General features: G+C 42.0%; 1 protein-coding gene across 4 annotated transcripts in view; it reads left to right on the forward strand.

Moving 5' to 3' along the window:
* Positions 1 to 7,923: 7,923 nt before the first annotated feature.
* Positions 7,924 to 23,171, forward strand: part of shank3a (SH3 and multiple ankyrin repeat domains 3a) — a 244,008-nt gene continuing 228,760 nt past the window's right edge. For all 4 annotated transcript variants that reach the window (XR_010013991.1, XM_063004289.1, XM_063004290.1 and 1 more), the window contains exon 1: positions 7,924 to 8,000. The gene's annotated coding sequence lies outside the window, so the exon portion shown is untranslated. The remainder of the gene's footprint in view (positions 8,001 to 23,171) is intronic.

A 23,171-nucleotide genomic window follows, 5' to 3' on the forward strand; every position in this document is an offset into this window, starting at 1 on the left:
ATAACATTAAAACCACCTCCTTGTTTCTACACTCACTGTGCATTTTATCAGCTCCACTTACCATATAGAAGCTGCAATTACTACAATTACTGACTGTAGTCCATCTGTTTCTCTGCATGCTTTATAAGACCCCTTTCATGCTGTTCTTCAATGGTCAGGACCCCCACAGGACCACCACAGAGCAGGTATTATTTAGGTGGTGGATCATTCTCAGCACTGCAGTGACACTGACATGGTGGTGGTGTGTTAGTGTGTGTTGTGCTGGTATGACTGGAACAGACACAGCAGCGCTGCTGGAGTTTTTTTTTAACACCTCAGTGTCACTGCTGGACTGAGAATAGTCCACCAACCAAAAATATATCCATGGGCAGCGTCCTGTGACCACTGATGAAGGTCTAAAAGATGACCGACTCAAACAGCAGCAATAGATGAGCGATCGTCTCTGACTTTACGTCTACAAGGTGGACCAACTAGGTAGGAGTGTCTAATAGAGTGGACAGTGAGTGGACACTGTATTTAAAAACTCCAGCAGCGCTGCTGTGTCTGATCCACTCATACCAGCACAACACACACTAACACACCACCACCATGTCAGTGTCACTGCAGTGCTGAGAATGATCCACCACCTAAATAATACCTGCTCTGTAGTGGTCCTGTGGGGGTCCTGACCATTGAAGAACAGGGTGAAAGGGGGCTAAGAAAGCATGAACTACAGATGGACTACAGTCAGTAATTGTAGAACTACGAAGTGGAGCTGATAAAATGGACAATGTGTGTAGAAACAAGGAGGTGGTTTTAAGTACATGTTAGCAATTGGTGTTGCTAAAATGCCTAAACTCAGTCATTACAAGGTTGTCCACTTACTTATGGCCCTATTTCATATCAGATTTTATCATCTCTGTAGAAATTTATGTTAATTTAAGTCTTTTTTAGTGTGAATAAAGCACATGATCATTTATTATCTTACTATTCAACATTAGATTCCACCTGAGTGCCTCTTTCTCTCTTTTTTATTTTCCCCCATACTAGTAAAACGGTTGGTTCAATCTTTCCTCGTCTTGCTCAGTAAAGGCAATCATCGTCTTTTTTATCTTACACTCCCAACCTCTTCATTCTTCATTTTCCCGCCTCTCTGGTCAGTCTTCCTGGCCTCTTTTTTCCCTTCACACTGAGACGTGAGGCTGAAAGCACCGAGCACTTTAGAGAAATGAGAGGACTCTAGTAAACATTAGCATAGTGACAGGCCTGGTATGGAGAGGTCACAGAGCTCTTGATTCTCTCTCCTGCAGGTAACTGTGCTGTGGATGTAGTACACACACACACACACACACACACACACACAGGATGTGTGTTTCTCTAGAGAAAAGGGAATAGATCTGAGATGTACACAACTGCACAGTACACTGACTTTCATTTCTTCTCACATACAGCTTGTTCAGAAGCTGAGGTCAGCCACTGCTTGAAATGGGTTTAGGTCCTTACCTGGGGAACCAACAGTGGTGGCTGGGTTGAACTCTCGACCCTTAGATGAGTCCAGATCCATACCCACTGAGCCTTCTCTGTTTTTTTTTTCAGTTGTGTGTGTATGCATGTGTGTCTACAGGGATGTTGTTACTTAGAGATCAGTTCCATCCTACTGCACATGGACAGTATGTACGCTGTCCCGTACAGTCACCTACGTATATCTGTGTTTTTTAACTAGTAAGCAGTGAATCAAAAATGAGCCAGAAAACGCCTACTAGTGGTCGATGGCCCAACCTTTAGAAGCTACTGAGCCTTGCAAGGCCACTGTTCACAAGTTTTGGCATGTAAAATTGTAATAATAATTTTTATAGCTGTATATAATAGCCTGTGCAAAATTGACTGCATTTATTACATTTAGAGCCAGGACTAACTACATCCTTATTGCTTTCTGTTTTGTTTTGGTTAACATATGTATATGTTTAATGAATGCCCTATTATTCAGTGGTAAAGTGCACTAGCAGACTACTGCTGAGATCCAGGGGGTGCAACAGTAGTGCTATCAGTCGGTCAGGCATCTTCACAGACATGATTGGCTAGTGTCTCTGGATTTGGGGGTGGCCGAAACAGCCTTGCCATTGGGAGGGGCACTTTCCCGATCTGTGCGCTCTCAGTGTCAATTCCAGTAAAAATATGAGGGTGTGTCAGGATGGGCAGCCAGCGTAAAAACTGTGCCAGGTCTGGAATACAGACCAGATCTGGTGGGTTGACCACTTATGTATACAAGAGCAGCTGAAAGGGGGGAAAAAAAACTTAGAGATGTTTCTTGACAGGAAAAATACCCAATTTTAATGATTACTCCAGCCTTTTCACACTACATACATATCTGATCTACAGTATAATTAATCATTTGAATGTTTTTCTGTAGAGGAAAAATGATCAACCACATCTTGGCAGCGGTTCAGTGGCAGTGTGTAACTGAATAAACACAAATATTTACAACAAATAAAATTATGTAATTATTTAACTTCAATTTCCGGACTACTTCATTAGATGCTGCTATCTTGTACATTTACTGGAGACTGTATGTAATAGACCTTCTAAAGGTGTACACTTTGTTGATATACAATTACTGACTGTAGCTTATCTGTTGGTAATTATGCAGTCATGTTCAGTCTTGGTTATAGTATGAAAGAATAAAACTGAGTGCTTTTTTGCACCTGCGTGTTAAAAGATCCAGTTTTAGGACGGTTTATTAGCAACAGCGCATTTAGGAGAGGTGTAAATCTACCTGTGATCATGACTGGAAGTGTCCCAGTGTAATTCTACCATAAAAACACTTCTGATTGCAGTTTGATCTCTCTCGGCATGGTGCTTCGTTCACGATGTGTTCTATAGGGACACACAAACACACTCAGGTTCTCCTACTGAGACTCAGTAAGACAGAACAGAGGTTTTACTCTTGTCATTGTGGAACTCCTGCTGTTCCACTCGATCTGGGGATTTACACTGTTTAAGCTGTTTGTCTATCAGCTGTACCAACCCGGCTTTAATCACTGTTGTTCAGTAGAAACTCAGTACACATGCTTTAGTTCACAGTTTACAGGAGCCACATGTAAAAAAAGGGTGTGTGTGCACCAAAAGAAAGGTTTGTATTTATGAAAGTGAGATTTATTAAAAGCAGAGATGTTCACAAGTCACAAAATACGAATCCGAGTCGAGTCACGAGTCTTTAGGCTAGAGTCCGAGTCAAGTCACGAGTCAATATAATATACTCAAAACATATATTGGAAATGTAGCGTAGAAATAAACAAATAATCTTCATGTTCAGATAAAAACAACAACAGATTAGCGACTGTATTTTGCCGTTTTAATTCGTTCCTTTACTTTCATAGGTACCAGTTAAAAGCTTAAACTGATACGTTTTGTTTTCATTGCAAATTACTGCATAGCGGCTAAAAAAGGTCCAAAACACAGCAAAACAAATCATAACCACTGCTTACCTTAGCTTCTGTTCTTCCAAATGCTATTCAATTTATAAGCGTGCGTCCCATTAGGAATAGAATCCGTTATTTTGTAAATGTGCTTATAATTAAAAACCTCCAAACTTTTCCCGGTTGTGAAGTAAAACACGAACTCGTTAGAAAGCCGATCGAGCGTTTCATTATAAATCATTTGTGTGACGCTGCAAACTAGATACATGCAGATAACAGCATTTCTTACTATAAATTACAATCAGAAGGTCTGATTGGTTCAGAAAGCGGTTCTTACAATCATTAGCACCAATTCTGTAGGAACGTTCCATTCACCCCAGTTGTTCCTGTGAAGTCACTAAGTAGGGTATTCCACCATTTTAAGTGAGAATCCAATCCAAAAGAGGGAGTAGGGAGCGACACTTCATCACTATGCCGGAAGCTGGCTGGAACATTTACCCATTGCGTGCATTTCGGTTTAAAACGGCTGGAGCGTTATTAGAGAGCTGAAATGACACGATAAGAATGATGTCGGATCATATATACGTATATATAATTGTTACACGTAACTAATGTTGCTGACTTTTGTTGTATACAAGTCATTTTTTGTGAGTCACGAGTCGAGTCTGAGTCATTTGAAACGAGTCCGAGTCGAGTCTGAAGTCCCCATCTCTGATTAAAGACAAAACCAGACTTTATATGCGACTGCCTCGTTTCTGCAGGTTGCATCCGTAACCACGACTCTGCGGTGCTGTTTACAAAGCTGTAGTCGTGTGTTCTGTGTCGTCAGGGTTCAGCCGAGGTTATGAATCAGCTGCTCGGTTTGTGCCTCGTCTCTGCTCATGGTGACCGGTTCGGTTCGAGGACGTGGTGAAGCTTACAGCTGAGGTCTGGCAGCAGATGGCCGTCTCTGTGTCCTCTCGTCCTCAGGCTCGTCAGGGTACGAAGAGACAATAACTTGACTTTGCGTTTAGCCCGGGGACGGTCTGAAGAGTCATTGGACAGCTCTGTGTCCAGTGATATTAAGGCAGTACCGGGCACCATAACATTTTCCTTCTTCCTCCCAAAAGGGCTTTGACATGCCCCCCCCCCCCCCCTTATTTTTTAATGCATACAACAAACTACACTGACCAGTCGTCTAGCCATCACACTCTGGTCCTTGTCAAACTCACTCAAATCCTCACGCTCGCCCATTTTTCCTGCTTCTAACCTCAACTTTGAGGATAAAATGTTCACTTGCTGTCTAATATATCCCCCCCACTATACCCACAGTTATTCACTTCACCTCTCAGTGGTCATAATGTTATGCCTGGTCGGTGTATAAACTGCAACATACTGGTGTACAAAACTTTAATGATGCACCTTATTGCTTCAATTGTGTGCTGTCACATATGAAAGTGACTCTAAATGAGAAAAATGTGAATGCAAAAATGTGTTAAATCTAGTTGTAAATTTAATTACGTTTGACTTTGTGGTTTGTGTCTTGTGTGTGTGTGTGTGTGTGTGTTCATAAAACTGTGCTATTAGTAGCTGTGATGATTGTTTACACCGTGTTGACTTTGTAAGCCCGTCTGTTTTCATAGCATCCTGTATTCTATCTAGTTCAATTAATGTTTTAAGAGTCATTCTGTTGAGTTACTGTATAACCCTCCATAAAGTCATATTTGGTTTTAAATGGTTATCGAACCGGCTACCGAATAGGCTAAACAGCAGCTGCTCTTGTATACACTGATCAGCCATAACATTAAAACCACCTCATTGTGAGCTCCACTTACCATATAGGAGCACTTTGTAGTTCTACAATTACTGACTGTAGTCCATATGTTTCTCTGCATGCTTTGTTGCCCCCTTTCACCCTGTTCTTCAATGGTCAGGACCCCCACAGAACCACCACAGATCAGGTATTATTTAGGTGGTGGATCATTCTCAGCACTGCAGTGACACTGACATGGTGGTGGTGTGTTAGCAGGGCTCTAGAGTGCGACCTAATTTCTCAATGGTGCGACTGAAAACAATCTGAGGTCGCACCGGTGCGACCAGCCTTTCGAGGGAAAAAAAAAAAGTCTCTGTGACTCTGAAAGTCTCCGGTGCAACAACAGACACACATTAGGCCCATATCTAATCATATCTATATGTCTAAACCAATCAGAGATAGTGAAGGGCGGGACCAGCGTCATCAACGGTGGGCGTTACACAGCGAAAGTTAAAAGCAGTAATATCATGGCGGAGTGTGTAGGATATGTGCGAGCATTTGTGCTGCTGTTACAGATGTTGGTTTTTATGTAAAAACATCAATCAAATATCGGTGATAAGAAGACGTAGACGTGTTTGTCTCAGTTGTTGTTTTCTTTAGTTAACTGACGTGAGAAGAGTTTTGCGCTTCGCTTTCACCGCGACTCTCGATACATAAAACATCATTAAAGTTCCATGATACAAACAAACATCTGTGTGAAATAAACATCAAACCCAGTCTAACAGCTCCACATGTATCTGTGTTTAGCTGGATTTACTTCACGTGTGGTGTTTATATTTCACGTTAAGCGTTGTTCGTTCTGTCCGGGTCACTTTTACCACGTCATATCACACAGTTTATCTTTTTTTAAGGCACTTTAAAAATATCAGCAGCAAACTGACTCGAAATGTAATAATGTCCTGTCATGTAGCCTATGTCAATAATATGCGTCTCGTTACTGCATTAACCATATGTAATATTCTTATCATTAAATAAGATGTGCAGTTTGAAGCACCAACACTTTTTCAGTAAGTTACCTTTCTTGTAGAATTGTGCTTCAAATAAAGAACTTTATGTTGACCAGATTGTTAGTTAATCATTTACAAGTCAATATTGCCTATATGGACAGTGATTAAACAAAAAAAAAAGTGAACCTGTAAAACAGAGCGCTGTTGGCTGGATATATATTTGGTTGGTGGACTATTCTCAGTCCAGCAGTGACAGTGAGGTGTTTAAAAACTCATCAGCGCTGCTGTGTCTAACACTAACACACCACCACCATGTCAGTGTCACTGCAGTGCTGAGAATGGTCCACCACCTAAATAATACCTGCTCTGTGGGGGTCCTGACTGTTGAAGAACAGCATGAAAGGGGGTAACAAAGTATGCAAAGAAACAGATGGACTACAGTCAGTAATTGTAGAACTACAAAGTGCTTCTATATGGTAAGTGGAGCTGATAAAATGGACAGTGAGTGTAGAAACAAGGAGGTGGTTTTAATGTTATGGCTGATCGGTGTACATGCTGGCAGGGTTTGACCGGACTGGTTTAGTGTAGTGTAGAGTGGTAGGTGTAACAAGCTCATCTATTATACATGATGGATCTACTGTTGCAGCAGTCTAAGAATTGAGATGAGATCAAGTCTCGGCACGTTTCACACACTGATCAGCTGGAAGAGTTTCTTTTTTCAAGTAAATAATGAAATAAATAAGAAACGCTTTGTAGTCGCTGTTTTCGCTAAACAATATTCATTGTTTACTGCGTGTGTAAAACCTCATGATGACCTGCTTCTCGTTTCATCCATCTCACTGAAACCTCCTGCCAAGACAGAATAATTAGGCCTGTAGGGTGGGTACGGTGGGTAGTGTGTGCACGTGTACACTCGCATTTGTGTGTGTGGGGTGAAATAAATGCCCATTTCTATACGTGGATCCAAAAGAGAGGCTGTAATGAGGCAAAGTCTGAATGTTGACAAGCCTATTTCATTCACTCACTCACTCACTCACTCACTCACTCACTTTGTTAACTGCTTATCCAATCAGGGTCGTGGGGGGTGCTGGAGCCTATCCCAGCTTTTCAATGGGCACAAGGCACACTGTAAGACCCTGGAAGGGGCGCCAGTCCATCACAGGGCAGACACACACACACACACACACACATTCACCTATAGGGCATTTCAGTGTCTCCAGTTAACCTGACTGCATGTTTTTGGACTGTGGGAGGAAACCCACACAGACACGGGGAGAACATGCAAACTCCACACAGAAAGGACCCGGACCGCCCCGCCTGGGGATTGAACCCAGGACCTTCTTGCTGTGCTTATTTCAGTGCAAGCGTTTCCAGTATTCCATTCTGTCAATTCTAACAGACCAGTGCTAAAACACACACACACACACACACACACACACACACACACACACACACACTATACTGGGCCCTGAATGACCAGGTATTGTTTTCAGGCTCTGCCGAAAGCCGATCCGCCCACCTCGGCTATCAATGTCACACAGAGAGGTCAACGTACAACCAGCCTGACCTGAAAACAGCCAAAATAAACTCTCTCTGCATCTCACCGTGTGTTTCAACAACACACATCTGTTTTCAGATCAGTGCCGAGGCCAGGAGATCTAACATGATCAGACTGCCTCCCCAAAAGGTGAATGACTCTCTCTCTCTCTCTCTCTCTCTCTCTCTGATCCAGTCAGGCCACGGGAGGAATGTCGCTGGTATTTAAGTCATTTTGAGACCACAATTTGGGAGCAGAAATATCCACAGTGTTCCAGTCTGGAGGGATTGATATTTGGGATTAGCTGCAGCTCTCTTTGCCTACACAAGGTAATACCATCAATCTAACTGTGTTTTATGAGAACACGATCTATAATTACTATTATAGTATTTATTAAAAAGTTAGAATAATTCAGAAAGTTTAAACTGTACTTGATGTTCAAGAGATCTGATGTTTTTTAAGATTTGTTTTTGTCATCACATGCTCGATTTTCAACGACTTGATTAAAACAGTTTGTGTACCACTGTATAATACATGCTTCTATGTGTATAAAAAGCCCAGACCAGAGGTCAACAAACTCTTTAGAAAGATTTCAAACCAAACATTCACTCCAGCCAAGTACATTTACAGAATTGAAGTTAATTGCTCGTCTCATACATTGCTTATGGTCATATTTGTGTTCATAGAAATAACATCTGTTATTTAGCTGTATAATTAACTCGCTTTTATTTACAATTATGGCATTTATGGCATGATTTTCCTGCACACATGTGCACCTTACCCTACTACTTGAGATAATAATCACTTCAATTTCACCAATGCACAATTTTTTACTTGAAGTTTGTTAGTTTACTGTTATATTTCTATTCCATTGCATTTTTTATTACTTAAAGTTTGTTAGTGTATTGGCTATTTGTATATATGTTTAGATAAATGTCTATCTTTATATAAGATATAAAGATTTACTACAGTATATTATTTCACTACATCTAAATATGTTGACACCTGCACCAAGAGAAATTCCTTACACACCTGGTACCTGGCTCTGATTTAGCAGATGCTTTATGTTCAAATTTACTTACATCCCTGAATACAGTGTATTTAAGAGTTAAAGACTTTGTGCTAGGGCTCAAAAGTGGAAGCTTGTTGGTCGGGACATGAACCTGCAAACTTTTGATCACTCCATTACCTTAATCAATGCACTGCGTCTAGCTGACGTAATAAAACCTTTCAGCTCACTTTTACCTGTGATCTGTATGAAATGTGCACACTCCAGACCTCCAGACAAGGACCGAGCACCTTCTTACATCCATAGTACTTTTAACTTTAGAATATTTTAACTACTAATGCATACTGTTTAATAATTTAGGAGTTTATGTGGATGGATCCTAAGCTGTTTGCTTTGCAGGTATACCAAATTGCAGAGCTAAGAGTCTATCCCAAAAAAGTGGCTTCTACGATTCAAGTTACAGAACAGTTTTAATAATCCATCCATCCACACCACAGAACGAACAGTGAAACCATCTCGAAATCTCATTTTCGGCTGCCAGGCAGCATGCACTGTGTTTACAGATTAAAGTTCTGTGAACTCTGTGTTCAGCGCCGGCATCGAGCTGCTGCTGGTTCATGGTCCATCCTCAGCCAAGCCACTAAACCACTGAGCGGTAGAAAATAACCGTGCACGCATGTTTTGCTAGAAAGTACCAAACATAAGCCTTTTATAGCTAAAATGAAAGGAAAATATGTTGGAAGATGTTAAAATATCAGCCTGGAAAATTAAACAGAGCATTCAAGATGGTTTAAACCAGGGGTGCCCACACGTCGATTGCACAGTGCACGCTGGTAGATCGCGCCAATGCTTCTTTAATTTACAGTTTGTTACCATAGCCTCACCTCAGCCCGCCTGAAGCACTGTGAAGCTATAAAGTTTTCATTCATCAGTAGCCAGTTTGCGCCATTTTAGCATTTTCCTTTTGTAACCTGCACCGTTTGTGAAGTTGAGTGCGCAACCAAGCACAAAGAAATCAAAAAGGGTTCGATTTGGGCAACAACACTGCAGAGACGCTGTTTTATTCCTACGTGGAAGAAGCTGACAGAGAATATTCAGATCTCATGTCGCATACTGAAATTTTAACCCTACAATCTGACGTTCATATGAAGTCAAGCGCCTCTGCTTTTTCGACAATTGTGGAACTTACCGGCTGATATTTGCCTCATATTTCACCGCATTTTTGGATTTACTTACTTGTGTGAATCAGCCTTTTCAACATGAAAATAACGAAGTCTAAATATCGGTCCGGGCAACACGGTGGCAAAGTGGGTGGCACTATCGTGTCACAGCAAGGTGGTCCCGCGTTCGATCCCCAGGTGGGGCGGTCCGGGTCCTTTCTGTGTGGTTTGCATGTTCTCCCCGTGTCTGCGTGGGTTTCCTCCGGGAGCTCCGGTTTCCTCCCACAGTCCAAAGACGTGCAAGTGAGGTGAACTGGGGACACTTAACTGTCCCCGACTGTGTTCGATATAACCTGATGTGATGAGTAACTACCGTTCCTGTCATGAATGTAACCGAAAGTGTGAAACATGACGTTAAAATCCTGATAATCAAATCTGGGTCCACACTTACTGATGAACACTTGGAAGCTTGAGAACTGGCATCAGCAGCTACTGTCCAGACTACACAAACCTGACTGACACCATCCAGAGCAAATCATCAGAATAAGGTCAGTGTGATTTTTCAGTCGCTTGCCCTGTAATGCTAAATATCAATACAGGAAACTGAAGCGCAGAATAAGGTTACCCTTAAAAAGTAGATCGTGATGACCTGACGTGTTTTATTCCTTTTCTACTTTCTGCTTTTACTCGACCCTTGTCACCATCATTCATTTCTGCTCAGATGTGGTCTGATCAGAAGGCATAGTTTATCTTGTCATGAAGTAAAGTGCTCTTACTCTTCTAAAAATGCTGCATAACCCTGCTTAGTCTTTTAGCAGTCATTGTGTCTGTCTGAAAAGCTCGAGATCTCTCAACATAGACGCATTTTTCATCATCCTACATGCACTCCCGAGAATGAGGTGTGTCTAAATTCCTTAATAGATCCCTTAAAATGCTTCTACTGGGCGCCTTAATTCTGAGTGATAATCTGACTGAATAATGAGGGAGCGTCCGATGATGCTTCGTCAGCGCTGTCCCAGGCAATCCCAGCATTCAGTGCGGCGGACGAATCAATGTGGAGCAACCAACAGAGTTCTTTTCAAATGTAAATAACCTCTAGTATATTTTTAATTAGTATAAAGGTAGAATTATATAAGTGTCGTTTATTTGTAAATTCAGATTCGTCAGGGACAGTTTAACCGTTTTCGGTACACGGAGGGAGACGTTAGCTGGCGTGCTAGCGGGTTGTGCCGTCTCAGCCCGCTGGTTTGAATGGCCTGATGTTAACCGTGTTAGCTAAGTAAGCGAAAACTGCGCTGACATAATCGGCGTATAAGTAGTGCGTCTAAATAATCTGCCTCATTAGAATTGATGTCTTATTAAAATCCTCTCAACTGAGGCAGCTGATCAGGTAAGCAGTAGGCAGCAAGGCAGCTCACTAGCTTTTAAGACAGATCCATAGTGAAGGCAGTGGCGGCGGTAGTGTTCAGGCCCTAAGGCGTCGCCCAAGTCTCTCCATCTGTTTCAATTAGAGTGAGTACAGGACTCGTGGCACGGCAAGCCTGGCTTAAATGTCATCGCCACACCAAGAATGCTCAAAAGCATGTCACAAAATATGCCACAGCTCAGTGGAACACACACACACACACACACTCACAATGTTCAGTCTGTTAAGTCCACTGGGTAAACAGTGCTCACAGATATATTGGTCAGGATTGTTTATTAGTTTAATAGTAAAGCAGAATGTTTTCTACATTTCTCACCCTTGTTACTCAAGTCAATCTTAATCTCGTTCTCCTGACAGCAGTCAAATATTTGCTTTGGGTCGTTGGTTAATATGTACGCAAAGGTGGCCACAGTGTAACTAGAAACGATGCCACGTTCCCACACTAACCATGTTACACTATCAAGTAGAGCTGCGCAGTATGACAGTACATTCGCTATACCGTCTATGATTCCTCATACCGTATGGATTTTTCAAATACAGCGATACCGTAACATAGTTAATTTTAACAGCTGTACGGTTCAAAAGGCAGCAGATCATATAATATTGTTTGCCACTAAAAGATTAGATACAGCTCATGAGTTAGCCAGGTAGTGTTAGCCTGACAGTTTTAACAAATGAGAGAGCTTTCCTCAATATGGTGAAAGAATCAAACAAAAACAGATGGAGGATGAAGAGAGGAAGACCAAATATGCACCGGAAAAACAATGCGGCGTGAAGAGAGGAAAAGAAATGCGGCGTGTGGGCAGTTTAGAACAGACCAAAACACTTAATACTGCATGATTTGTCGAGCCACGGCTGTTACAAACAACGACATTACGAACGCAGTAACAAGCCACATATCTGAGGACACAATTCCTGTGTAGACAGTCGAGACAGAAGCTTTCAGAGCGATAATTAAAACTCTGGATTCCAGGTCTGTCTTACAGGGTGAAAATATTTTAGGTCAGTCTCTAAACCAACGTTATAAGCGAACTGGAATCTAAGATATTTAAAGTCGTCCACTTTTCTACAACAAACCTGTGGTCAAGTTGTACAGTGCAGTTTGCAAACATGGTTTTATTAGTTAAAGGGAGAGCTGAGGGTAATTGAATAATACTTAAATATTAAATAAACAATAAAAATTGTATTTATTGGAACAGTTTCACGCGTCCTGATTCCATCATATATTGTGTCATTTTGTGGGGCCGAGCAAAGCTTATAGCGCTCAAAACCTTCATTATATACATACTGAAATTAACATGTTTTATATTCTATGTACTTATGACAGTAGAATGAAACACAGACACATAAAAAGTCCCAGTCATACAAAAAAAAAAAAACCACACCGTGATACCATCAGAATCTTAAAAACTACAGTAATACAAATTTTTGGTCATACCGCTTAGCTCTACTATCAAGCGATCTCATCAACTCAACTAAATACACTTGTACATCAGTTAAACAGAAATGTGTGGGTGCATTAAGTGGAATGTTAAAACTATACTGATATTAGTTAGCTACTGCTATTAAACACAGTTTAAACATGGTAAAAGACACTAGCACACCAGAGCTGACATCTCTAACTCATCGTTTCGAATCTTGGCTCTGCCTAAACCAGGGTGGAGATCAACATCAGTACAGAGGAAGCATAATGTAATTAGGTAATTGGATACGCTAAAGTCGGGAGAAAAAGGGGCGAAAATGCATAAATAAAATAATAATAATAAAAAATAGAATTAAACAGTTATCAGTTAGAGCTCCTTGTTGATCAGTCTTTTAGAACTGATAGCTGTTTTATTTCCCTCGTAGCTACTTGGTTTCCGTGCTTGCGATTGCAGCTTGTTTTTTAGAGGCCAGTAATGCAGCCTGAATCTCAATGATCCTGATGCAGCATATTTCTAAATCTAAGAATAATTGGATTTCCTCTGCGATAGATAAACAGGAACACGGTCGGGCACGCAGCTCGCTTTTTATTTTGCTCTTTAATTAATGAGGGCTATCCGTCAGCGCTGATGTGGGAGCGGCGCATGATATGACACCGTGTGCTGCGTTAGACGACTTTCTCGGCTAGTTTGGCGTCCTGATTAGCAAAATAATTGCATTCCGGCGCATTGGGTGCTAATCACGGGCGCTTACACGACATCTGTCGGGCTGATTGTGCTAATGTTCTTACGGTGATCAGCTCTTCTGTAGACGGATTTTAATACATACACTATATTACCAAAAGTATTCGCTCGTCTGCCTTCACACGCATATGAACTTGAGTGACTCCCATTCTTAATCCATAGGGTTTAATATGATGTCGGCCCACCCTTTGCAGCTACAACAGCCTCAACTCTTCTGGGAAGGCTTTCCACAAGGTTTAGGAGTGTGTTTATGGGAATTTTTGACCATTCTTCCAGAAGCACATTTGTGAGGTTAGACACTGATGTTGGACGAGAAGGCCTGGCTCACAGTCTCCGCTCTAATTCATCCCAAAGGTGTTCTATCAGGTTGAGGTCAGGACCAGTCCAGGTGCAGGCCAGTCAAGTTCTTCCACACCAAACTGGCTCATCCATGTCTTAATGGACCTTGTTCTTTGTGCACTGGTGCGCAGTCATGTTGGAACAGGAAGGGGCCATCCCCAAACTGTTCCCACAAAGTTGGGAGCATGAAATTGTCCAAAATCTCTTGGTATGCCGAAGCATTAAGAGTTCCTTTCACTGGAACTAAGGGGTCGAGCCCGACTCCTGAAAAACAACCCCACACCATAATCCCCCCCTCCACCACACTTTACACTCGACACAATACAGTCAGACAGGTACCGTTCTCCTGGCAACCGCCAAACCCAGACTATTCTATCGGATCGCCAGACGGAGGAGCGTGAATCGTCACTCCAGAGAACACGTCTCCACTGCTCTAGAGTCCAGTGGCGGCGTGCTTTACACCACTGCATCTGACGCTTTGCATTGCGCTTGGTGATGTAAGGCTTGGATGCAGCTGCTTGGCCATGGAAACCCATTCCATGAAGCTCTACACACTGTTCTTGAGCTATTCTGAAGGCCACATGAAGTTTGGAGGTCTGTAGTGATTGACTCTGCAGAAAGTTGGCGATTTCTGTGCATCCGCTGACCCGCTCTGTCATTTTACGTGGCTACCACTTCATGGCTGAGTTGCCGTCATTCCCAATAACTTATAATAGCACTGACAGTCGACTGAAATATTTAGTAGTGAGGAAATTTCATTACTGGACTTGTTGCACAGGTGGCATCACGGTACCACGCTGGAATTCACTGAGCTCCTGAGAGCGACTTATTCTTCCACTAATGTTTGTAGAAGCAGTCTGGATGCCGAGGTGCTTGGTTTTATACACCTGTGGCCATGGAAGTGATTGGAACACCTGAATTCAATGATTCGGATGGGTGAGTGAATACTTTTGGTAATATAGTGTACATGTGATCCTGGAATGGCGAGACGTTTACTCAATTTTTAATAAGAAATATTTTAATAGATTGTAAGCTCCTATACTACAACATATATTAGAGTTTTATTTTAGAGAAGCTAATCTGTAGTACTAGGTTCATAAATAAAGCTATTAGAGATGAAAACAGCCAATGTACAAGACTCTTTGCTTGTACATTCATGTTCTTTCAGCTCTTTGGTTGAAACGTCAGAAAGACCTTCGTCTGTGTTTGCCGATGTTTCGCCCCTCGCTCGTCTGTCTGTGTGTCCTTCATTCCTGCACGGTTCATTCCTGTGGGAATTTCATGCTGGCTGCTTCTAAAACACGCTGAGAATTTTGCAATCTCACTTCAGTCGCGGCTCCCAGAGAGAAAATAGTTCCTCTAGGTTTTGCATTTTAGTTCAACCTGAGTTAATCTGAACTCACCAATACAGATCCAACATGTCACACAATCTAACAGTCGAACTAAACCTGCTTAACGTGCACAAATTACGTTTCCTTTTACACTTAATACCTCTGGAATTACTGGTTTACTTCACTGGTAATGATGCAACTCTGTGTCATTCTGGAATCCTGCCTGTACACGGTGGTTTACCAGGCTGCATGATTTCACACATGAGCAACTTACTGCATCTGATATTTAAATGAAGTATTTTGTGCATTTTTAGGTGACAGTAAGTTACCACAATGTCTATAGTATGACCCTGCACAATTGCTTTATATTTTATGAGTTCAAAAAATTGTAAAATATAGTAACTACTACTACTAGTAGCTATTTTATTTTATTTACTCTTAGTGTGTTTACTCTGTTCTGGAGCTGCTGTAACACTCGAATTTTCTTCATGGGTATCGATTAAGGAATCTTATCTTGTCTTGTCTTGTCTGTCTTGTCTTGTCTCGTTTTGTCTTATCTTGTCTTGTTTTGTCTTGTCTTGTCTTATCTTGTCTAATCTGGTCTTATTTTATTTTATTTTATTATATCTTATCTTATGGTCTGGTCTTATCTTATTTTATCTTGTCTTGTCTTATCTTGTCTGATCTTGTCTAATCTGGTCTTATCTTATCTTATCTTGTCTAATCTGGTCTTATTTTATTTTATTATATCTTATCTTATGGTCTGGTCTTATCTTATTTTATCTTGTCTTGTCTTATCTTGTCTGATCTTGTCTAATCTGGTCTTATCCTATTGTCTTGTCTTATCTTGTCTTTTGTCTTACCTTATCTTGTCTTATCTTGTCTTATCTTATCTTATCTTGTCTTACCTTATCTTGTCTTATCTTGTCTTCTTTCATATCTTTCAGTTGGAAAATATCGCTGTTATTAACCTCTTAGACCTTTAAGAGCAACTGTCTCAATGGCAGTTTTGTAATATGCAAAATAAGCTGTTTCATAGCAGATCTCTAAATTATACCACCCCTCACTCACCCCACCGATATACCATCAGATATGACTGATATACCATACCACCATATAAAAATATGAAGCACTATGCACCTTGTACATCCTTGTTTACAATTTTATTTATTTATTAGGATTTAAACGTCATGTTTTACACACTTTGGTTACATTCATGATAGGACAGGTAGATTACACAAGATTCATCAGTTCAAGGTTATATTACACTTCAGTCTTTGGACTGTGGGAGGAAACCAGAGCTCCCGGAGGAAACCCACACAGACACGGGGAGAACATGCAAACTCCACACAGAAAAACCCCATACCACTCCACCTGGGGATCGAACCCAGGACCTTTTTGCTGTGAGGTGACTGCTACCCACCGAGCCACCGTATTGTCCTAATTATATTACACTCGACACAAACTCAATAAGTGTATAATGCTTAATTTATTATTTTTTATAATATTCATCCAATAATAATATTCATCTAATTAAATACGATTAGGGCGGCACGGTGGCTCGGTGGGTAAAACTGTTGCCTCAGAAGGTCCTGGTTCGATCCCCAGGCGGGGCAGTCCGAGTCCTTTCTGTGCGGAGTTTGCATGTTCTCCCCGTGTCCACGTGGGTTTCGTCCGGTAGCTCCGGTTTCTTCCACAGTCCAAAAACATGCAGTCAGGTTAATTGGAGACTGAATTGCCCTATAGGTGAATAGGTGTGTATGTGTGTCTGCTGGCGCCCAGTCCAGGGTGTTACTGTGTGCCTTGCGCCCATTGAAAAAGCTGGGATAGGCTTCAGCCCCCTCGCAATCCTAATTGGATAAGCGGTTAAGACAGTGAGTGAGTAAAAATGATTAATTATTTATTTCCAAGCACTTTTCTGCCCTGGTTATAATAATTAATGTTGTTGGTAAGAACTTTGATAAGCAGATGTTTAGATAAGTACATTGGTCATTTTTACTGACCACTTGTCTCATGTTTCTGGTTTGAGGACTTTAAATAATCATGCTCAGCCCTGATTATTATTACTGAGTAATTATAAGTGACGTGACGCGCAGGCAGACCGGTTCACTTTCATATTCTGTTCATGCTACAGCCGACAGCGCTGCTTCACTTCTGACACACTTTGTCAGAACCGTAAAAATTGACACGACACCCAACACGACAAACACAACCTATCTGAGCTCTCCGGTCGTGAGAAACCAATTTCATGCTTGTAGCGCTCTGCTAAGATACAAAGTCGGTTTGTAAGCCCGACTCGGCGCTCTGCTTTATTATAAGGACAGGAAACTGTTGGTGTGTTTCAGATTTGTGCTTTTTATTCACCTTAGTGATTTTATACCATTTTAGGAACATGTAATAAATAATTGGACATATTTCCATCATACTAATGATATAATTAAAATGGATGAATGTTTATTTTGAATGGGCGCTGTATTTAAAGTGAATGTTCAAGCTTTGGAAGCAGGTTTTCTTCCTGCACCAGTCCCACTCCGACCGATGAGAGCCACGGACTAGCACCCGCCCCCTCTGTGCATCGTGTGCAGTCGTTAGCTGCTTCTTTTCATCTGCCAGTGGCGGATTCTGACGCAGAGAGTCAGGCTGTACTTTTAATGGATCATGCAGGCTCCTTAAGTAGCCAGCAAATTGCAATAGCAACCCTGCCTGAAGAACGTCTGTTTGTGCCTGTAGGACGCCTGGCCGGGTCGATAGCACAGCTGAGTTTCAAACTCTGGTGCTCGAGTTCTCAGCAGCACCTGGCAGCGCACCTATAGCTTTAATAAAAGTAGAAATGTTACGTCACAACAAAAAGGTCCTGGGTTCAGTTCCCAGGTGGCGTGGTCCGGGTCCTTTCTGTGTGGAGTTGGCATGTTCTCCCCGTGTCTGTATGGGTTTCCTCCGGGAGATGAATTTGTTCTTTCAGGGCAGTTGTAGCCAAGTGGTTAAGGTACTGGACTAGTATTCAAAAGGTTGCTGGTTCATGCCCCACCACTGCCAGGCTGCCGTGGTTGGGCCCTTGAGCAAGGTTCTTAACCTGTATTTCTCTAATAATTGGCGTTTTTTTAGAGGCTGTTACTTCTGAACCCTAATTAAGATTTTAGTATCAGCGGTGCTCAGCTTCCTTTCCAGCGGTTCTCAGGACGACCTGTGGATAATATGAGGAGAGAGTAATGGTTGAGTAATGCTTCTCTGAGTGAACCAGCTCGTGGATTAAAGAGTCGAGGAGACGGCAGATCTAGAGCGGCGAATTTACTGGAAAGATACGAGGCTGATTCAGAGAGATCTGGTAGATTGGATAGATCGAAACAGCAGGTGTGTGAGTGTGTGTGTGTGTGTGAGTGTGTGTCAGACAGAGGCAGGAACGAGTATGAAATGATATTCAAACTTCGTTCTCTCTCTTTTTCTCTTTCATTCTCTCTTGCTTTCCCTTCTCTGTCTGTATCCTTCTTTCCTTTCACTCTTTTCACTTCATCTCTCTCTCTCTCTCTCTCTCTCTCTCTCTCTCTCTCTCTCTCTCTCTCTTAGACTCAGTCTTGTTCTGCTGGTATAATACGTAGTCGGCCTTTATTACTGGTTCTCTTCGGCCTTTTAAGGGAATATGAAGCCATATGCAGACATCAAAGTGCATTATGGGTCTGTGATCTCTGAAAGCCAGGGTATTTTAGAAAGCAGATTACATCTACTATATGATATGATAGCATAATGCCATTCAGCTCCAGCGACATGGGTTTAAACCAGTAGTTACTTTACATGCTGTAAACCATTACTTAATACTAAACCAGAGGTGGGCAATTAAATTTTGCAAGGGACCACATGAGAAACTGGGACTGTTGTGTAGGGCTGGACCAATGTGCTGATCTTAGTTCTGCTCAATATTCAGTTTATCTCTGTATACAGGCAGTAAATTGTATGTTATTAATAAGCTGTTACGGGAAGAATAGATGAAAATGAGAAGCAGGCAGAGTAAAAACATTATTTAACTTTTAAATCAACTGGAGGTTTTAAACTTTAAACAAAGTGCTACTGCTATTCTGTTTGCAGTCTTATTACCTCATTATCTACTTTACCTACGTCTTATTTCTAATTACCACTGACCTCATGTGGGCTGGTCAGAGACACCCAACGGGCCGGGTGTGGCCCAGGCGCCGTACAAAACCATCACTACAGTGTTTAACATAAATAATTTATTTTAGTGCTTCTCAGACTTCAAAAACACAAGGGATGCCTGATAATAAAAAATAAAAAAAACCACACACTGTACTTAAAACCTCTAGGTGTCTCTAGGGGCAGTGGTAGCTCAGCGGTCAGGGTACTAATATTCAGAAGGTTGCTGGTTCAAGCCCCACTACCGCCAAGTTGCCACTGTTGGGGCTCTGAGCAAGGCTCTTAACCCTCAGCTGCTTAAATTGTATTCAATTATAATTGTAAGTTGCTTTGGATAAACTCGTCTGCTAAATGCTGAAAATGTAAATACCTTACATAGAATAATATTAAATAAACTGAGCCGTTTGAAGAGACACATTTGGAAATGTAAGAGGCGCACGTGTACTCCTGATTATAATGAACGGAAGATCAAATACGAGCTCCTGATAAACGCCAATTTCCTGACTCCGTACCTCAACCAGAACTTTCAGGCCAAACTGATGAATGTTGCAGATTTATTCAGGCTGTTGGGAGATGCCAAGCATTTCTATTGCACATCTGACAGCTGCCTGTGAATGCGATGGTGTTTGGGTTAAAGCAGGAACTACTGTATGAACTTTTGAATCCGTCTCATTCGATCTGCTTTGATGTATTAAAGTATTGAAAGAAACCGAGACTGTTTAATCAAACATATTCAGTCATAAATGTGGTAAATGTGAATGTCATGTATTGATCTGTCATGAAACCAACTTCTATTTTAATCTGTGTTAGTCTGTAACAGAATTAATACAGTATAGTAAATGTAATACTCTAAATGTATTAATGTTCACCAAATCAGATCAGGTATTGACTACATCTGTGTATCTGATTTTACTGTTTATAAATCACTATTTATATTCACTAATCAGGGATCACATTTCCTGTATCTGTATTAATATTCAGACTCCAGTGATACTAGTTTCTTTCATGGATAAATGACTGTGATTACTCCTATTGGAAATATGCTATATACCCTGTACATCAGTGGTTCTTAAACTATAAGAACATGCTATACACCGACCAGGCATAACATTATGACCCCTGTAGGTGAACTGAATAACACTGATTATCTCTTCATCACGGCACCTGTTAGTGTGGGGGGGGGGGGGGGGGGGGGGGGGATATATTAGGCAGCAAGTGAACATTTTATTCTCAAAGTTGATGTTAGAAGCAGGAAAAATGGGCGAGCGTGAGGATCTGAGGGCCAAATTGTGACGGCTAGACGACTGGGTCAGAGCATCTCCAAAACTGCAGCTCTTGTGGGGTGTTCCCGGTCTGCAGTGGTCAGTATCTATCAAAAGTGGTCCAAGGAAGGAACAGCGGTAAACCGGCGACAGGGTCATGGGCGCCCAAGGCTCATTGATGCACGTGTGGTCCGATCCAACAGACGAGCTACTGTAGCTCAAATTGCTGAAGAAGTTCATGCTGGTTCTGATAGAAAGGGGGAACAACACAATTTTAGAAAGGTGGTCATAATGTTATGCCTGATCAATGTAAATATGCTACATACCCTTTTTCATGCAAAAAATATCTACGGACCCTCATAAACTCTTTTTTTGTAGTAGTAGTTATTTAAATAGGGCGGCACGGTGGCTCAGTGGGTAGCACTGTCGCCTCACAGCAGGAAGGTCCTGGGTTCGATCCCCAGGCGGGACGGTCTGGGTCCTTTCTGTGCGGAGTTTGCATGTTCTCCCCGTGTCTGCGTAGGTTTCCTCCCACAGTCCAAAAACATGCAGTCAGGTTAATTGGAGACACTGATTGCCCTACAGGTGAATGGGTGTGTGTATGTGTGTGTGTGTGTGTGTCTGCCCAGCAATGGATTGGCGCCCCATCCAGGGTGTTACTGTGTGCCTTGCACCCATTGAAAAGCTGGAATAGGCTCCAGCCTTTTACATATCATTGTTTTACCATTGTTTTACTCGATAGTCTTTTTAATGTGTCAGTTTAGTTACACAGAAAGCTTCTATAAAGCACAGACGTAATCATGTATAGAGTGTTTCTTATTAACGTTCACGTTTGATTAATGGTGGCAATACAAACATTATGAACACTTAAAATCTTACAGTTCTTTAAGCCACACAATCTCCTCTCAGTCCTCTGTGCTATCACAGCTACCGTATTTGCTTTATTGCAGGCGGGCAGGCAGGCAGGGTGACGGCCATCAGGAGGTGAATTGCCCTCTCACAGAGCACATGTTCCATTACTTTTTCATATTTTCTCATCTCCTGTCCGCGTACGCTGGGATAGCAGGGATCCGTCATGAGCCAGCGGATCCGTGCACCATTGTCAGTGGCTTTCAGGAGAACCGTTAATGTGTCTCTAAAATGCCCCCCATGATGGTCACTGCCTGGTCACAGTTCTGACTCTTTCACAGAGAGCCGGACAGAAGCTGCAAAATCATTCTGTCTCGAGTCTCGACACAGATTCTTTCTTTCCTTCTCATGGTGGTGGCACTTCTTCTAACCTGGCTGAGCATCCAGTAGTAACCCTGAGCAAACGCATCTACCAGCTTCAACCCATGTCCACTAGGCAGCTTATTTAGGGTTTTAATTTATTTCTTACAAGCTTGACATTTACATCTGCAAAGAACCCACAATTTAAGGATCCAACTGTCTGTGGATCTCTGTCATCAAAATAAAGCAATATCTGAGACTTTGAGTGTTGCAGGACCACAGTGGCCTCAACAATTCTAGCATAAAAATGTGGGTCTTTCCAAGTCATCAGGTCGCTTTACAGTTCACACTACACGACTGGATCTCTTGCAATCGGGAGTCTTTTAAGTCGGTGTGTATTTCACACTACACGACTGATCGGTGATGAGGGGTCACACACTACACCATCTACCATCTGGAGGAATCACAGGCGAGTCTGTCCGGCCTCTTAAACTACGTTTAGTCACGAAAACACACGAGAAGTGACGAGGGGTTTAATGATACCACGTCCAAACATGCATGTCAACAATGAGCGAGCGATCAAAGTTGTTTGTGCGCTGATGTGCAACGTAAAAGCAACGAGGAAAAATAAATGAATCAGAGAGAGTTGGAGGTTGATAAATATTTTTTGCAATGCAGCGTGGGTATTATGGTTTGCTGTGGACGATAAGATCACAAATACTGTAAATCGTGTGTGTGTGCTGATGTATTCTGATAGAAACTATATTACGCCCCTGTCCCACGTTTTTACAACTCCACCCTGGGTTTCTCCTCACCCCGTATCTTGCGTTCTTATTGGCTGTAGTTCGACACAGCACTCCAGCCACTCGCAACCTGCTCGCAATGCCTTTCACGTAACACGATTAGGAGTCGGCGACTGGTCCAGATATTTAACATGCTAGATGTTTTTCTAGAGCCGCTCGGATCGAGTCGTTTAACAGTTCACACATTGCGATCCAGAGCAGAGCTTTGATCCCCGAGCAAACGCCAAGTTGCCTCCGAGGCGGCACATCTAGCAACGACCAATCAGCGAGCGAAAATCAGGGCAAAATTCGTGTAGTGTGAACTAGGCATAAAAGAGCCCCAATGTCCTGTCCATAAATCAGGCCTTTATCGCAAAGTGGCAAGATGGATGCCACTTAAAGGATCTTTAGTCTGATGTGATGAAAACTGAACCATATGGGCTGAACAGCAATCACTTTACCTGGTATAAAAAACAGATAGTTCACTTGACCTTCCACAGTGAAACATTGTGGTGGTAGCATCATGAGAATCTAAAAATTGGCAGATGCGGGCAGCCAAATACAGGAAGATCCTTAAAAAGCTCTGAGAATGAACCAAAGCAGAACAACATCGTGGCTTCAGAATGGTTTGAATGTGGCGTAGCCAAAGCACAGACACAAGCTTCATTGAACAT

Source organism: Trichomycterus rosablanca, chromosome 11, assembly GCF_030014385.1.
Source record: "Trichomycterus rosablanca isolate fTriRos1 chromosome 11, fTriRos1.hap1, whole genome shotgun sequence".
In the NCBI taxonomy this organism is placed as follows: Eukaryota; Metazoa; Chordata; class Actinopteri; order Siluriformes; family Trichomycteridae; genus Trichomycterus; species Trichomycterus rosablanca.